The sequence below is a fragment of the Peromyscus maniculatus genome, chromosome X (genome assembly GCF_049852395.1).
Source record: "Peromyscus maniculatus bairdii isolate BWxNUB_F1_BW_parent chromosome X, HU_Pman_BW_mat_3.1, whole genome shotgun sequence".
Lineage (NCBI taxonomy): Eukaryota > Metazoa > Chordata > Mammalia > Rodentia > Cricetidae > Peromyscus > Peromyscus maniculatus.
In genome coordinates, this window is record NC_134875.1 from 39,584,296 (window position 1) to 39,588,366 (window position 4,071).

The window sequence follows — 4,071 nt, forward strand, 5'->3', positions numbered from 1 at the left end:
TCAGCTTAGAAACTCATCTAAACTAGGCTCTCTTGTGTTCAAACTTTAGAAGTTTAAAAATAAAATACTTTGCATCAAAAAAAAAAAAAAAAAGGAAAAAAAGAAAGGTTGAAGGAGCAGGGCTCGATGGCAGAGGCAGTGGCGGCAGCAGCAAAGCCAACAACTGGATAGATTCCCTGCCCAGCAAGGAGCAAGCAGCAGCACTGCCTTTTCTTTGGACCTCTTCAGAACTGCACTGGCAGGAGGGAACTTCTACTTTGTGGGAGGATCTTCCCTCCACTAATCCTTCCAGGATAGCTTATGTTGGAGAGGATGTGGAGAAAGGGGAACACTCCTCTACTGTTGGTGGGAGTGTAAACTTGTACAGCTACCCGGAAATCAGTATGGCGGTTTATTAGAAAATTGGCAATCAACTTACCTTAAGACCCAGCAATACCACTATTGGGCATATACCCAAAAGATGCTCAATCATACCACAAGGTCACTTGCACAACCATGTCCATAGCATCGTTATTCATAATAACCAGAACCTGGAAACAACCTAGATGCCCCTCAACCGAAGGATGGACAAGGAAAATGTGGTACATTTACACAATGGACTATTACTCTTCAGAGAAAAACAATGATATCATGAAATTTGTAGGTAAATGGATGGAACTAGAAAGAATCATCCTGAGTGAGCTAACCCAGACCCAGAAAGACAAACATAGTATGTACTCACTCTTAAATGGATATTAAGATGCAAAGCAAAGGATAATCAGGCTATAATCCACAACCTCAGAGGAGCTAAGTAAAAAGGAGGACCCTAAAGGGTACACACATGGAGGACCCCAGGAAGGGGAAATAGTTAAGATCTCCTGGGTAAACCGAGAGAGGGAGTAGAAGGGATGGGATTGGGGATGGGAACAGGAGGAACTGAGAAGTTCAAGTGGAGGGAGGGACAGAGAGAAAGAGCAATGAAAGAAATATCTTGGTAGAGGGAACCATTAGGGAAAAACATGGTGCTGGGGAAATACCCAGGAATCTACAAGGATGACACCAGCTAAGACTCCTAGCAATAATGGAGAGGGTGCCTGAACTGGCCTTCCCCTATAATCAGATTAGTGACTACCCTAATTGTCATCATAGAACCTACATCCAGTAACTGATGGAAGCAGATGCAGTGATCCACAGCCAAGCACTGGGCTGAACTCCTGGACTTCAGTTGAAGAGAGGGAGGAGAGATCACAGGAGCAAGTGAGGTCAAGATCATGATGGCGAAAACCCCAGAGATAGCTGACCCAAGCTGGTGTGAGCTCATGGACTCTGGCCTGTCAGCTGGGGAACCTACATGGGACTGAACTAAGCCCTCTGAATGTGGGTGACAGTTATGTGGCTAGATCTGTTTGGGGGAGCCCCTGGCAGTAGGACCAAGACTTATCCTGGGTGTATGAAATGGCTTTTTGGAACACATTCCCTAGGGTAAAATACCTTGCTCAGCCTTGATGCAGGAGGGAGGGGCTTGGTCCTGCCTCTACTAAGTATGCCAGACTTTGTTGACTCCCCAAGGGAGGCCTTACCCTCTCTGAGTGGCTAGGGGGTGTGATGGGGGGAGGTGGGGAGCGGGAGAAGGGGAAGAAGGTAGAGGGAACTGTGATTGGTATGTAAAATGAAAAAAAAAAAACCTTTAAAAAAATAAATAAATAAAAAGAAAGAAAAAATTCCCCCAAATGTGATACAGGAAGTCATTAAGTAATAGTTTAAACATTGTTTGAGGTAAACACACACACACACACACACACACACACACACACACACACACACACATTTCATGGCAATTAGTCATTGTGATAGTTCCTCTCAAGATCTGTATTGCTAACTCCTAAATGAAGAGAAAGACTAAATTGGAGGGAGATGAGGAAATGCAGTCTGACATGACAGCTGGATTCACACAGCTGGATTCATGACATGACACTGGATGGCTGAGTCTAAAGGTAGACTCACAGAAAACAAACCCAAAATTCAAGAGTGATTTTGGGAAAAAAATAGAAGAGACAAAACATTTGGGGTTGCCAGTGTCAAGGTTGAGAAGACGTTTGTAGAGGGTACAGAACGTATGATGGTGGCAAAGTGCAGGGGCCAGGAAGGGAGTCTGGAAAGCGGCAATAGAGCAAAACTGTAGCCTCTTCTGGGTGTTATAATCCTGGGAGCAAAGACCAGGAACAGTGTGGGAGCAGGCTTCTATCACAAGCATGACAGACACAGGGAAAAACAGGACATCCTAGGAGCAGTCAGAGGGAAACTAGCCAAGTAAGTGATGAAAGGTAGTCAGGAAGCCAGTGCTGTTTCAATCTGAAGCCAAAAACCATGTCTGCTGAAGGCAGATAATAAAGAACATTGTCCTTTGAGAGAAAAAAGGAAGTTAAGCCTATATTATAACCTGGGAAAGGGGAGGTAGGACATGGAGGAAAATAATTGAAAAAGCTAAGCGTTCAAGTTTGGGGTCTAGAGAATATTGTCATGCCCCTGTATTCACAGTGAGTGATGGAAGAAACTTCTTTGTAAGTTCACATATTTAGAGTCTATCACTCCCTACCATCCTTGCAAATATACCTAACTTTCCCAGGCTTTCTTCATAGTGTCTTCTGTGTGTGTTTTGGCATAGACTAAAGAAAATTGTAAAGTGATCAAGATCCAGCCAAAATGATCCATTTCATTTCATCTGTAACCATAATGAAGCCCTCCACTAAAGAACAAGATGCATGCCATTTCAGTCCTGAAAATCGGAAGTGTATTTGCTATTAAAAACAAACAAACAAACAAACAAATCCTCAAATAGTCTTAGACTAAGGCTGAGTCAACCTTTTGCTTCCTTGTGCTTGTAGCTTTAAATTATGTTTTATGAATTTGTTGGTAGGGAAACCAATTATTTTTGAATCCTGCATTTCTTGAATTAGGACACTTGTTGCCAGCTCATGGCCCTATAAAATATCCAGGTCCCTGTTCTTTTGGAAATGAGTAATGGTCCCAGTTCATAAATATGCTATATGTGGCTAGGTCATCAAGGTGAAATTGTTGAGAGGACCCTTTTACAGGTTGCCTTGCCAAAGTAGGGTTCAGGTTAAAGAATGCACATATCCTAGACCCAACTCAGGTTTTCTTATGGTTCCATGTCCAGGGACTTCCAAAATATGGTTAAACCTTCTTTCCTAAAATAAAAGCTCAAGCTGTCTGGTGTCTTCTTTGTTGTGTAATGACAGCAGCAGGTGTCCTCTATTTCAGTGGTCTCTGAACTCTTCTGTAATTCCATAAATATCTTCAAGATTTCTGAGCTGGGCTTGCTGAGCCACCTTCAAGACTTTTTAGCTAGGCAGCTGTTGGTAAGAATGTGATGGTGTCATGAAGCCATCTAGAGAGACTGCTCTGGGGATAAATTGTTCTTGGTCCAAGGATCGAGTTCTATCTAAAAAAGAAAACTTTAGGTCGGTTCATTTTGCACTCCGTGTCTACAAGCAGGCCCTGGAATGTTGCTGCCTGCCACTAGTAAATATATCCTCAGGAAATATGAGTAACTACACTTATAAATATCTTCTGGAGAGATTTATTAATTCACCTATAGTGGTCTTACAATAAATTATTAAAGGAAACTTAAATTATTGTGGCACAGCTCTGAGCAGGTTGAGTTTGATGTCAGTGAGGACATGTTATTTACACCATTGGTGAAAATATTTAGTCTAAATTATCAAGACAATTTTTTTGTTTGTTTGTTTTTTGTTTTTCGAGACAGGGTTTCTCTGTGTAGCTTTGCGCTTTTCCTGGAACTCGCTTTGGAGACCAGGCTGGCCTTGAACTCACAGAGATCCTCCTGCCTCTGCCTCCCGAGTGCTGGGATTAAAGGCATGCGCCACCACACCGCCCAGCTCAAGACAATTCTTATAGTCTCATAAGGTAATACCATATTATTTTGATAAGAAAAAAACTGCATTTGCTTATAGTATAACAAAAGTAATAACAGAAATTTATTTTTATAATCATTCTTTTTCTTCAGGTACTGGGATTACAAAATTGAGTATGACATGATTTCTCTTTGCA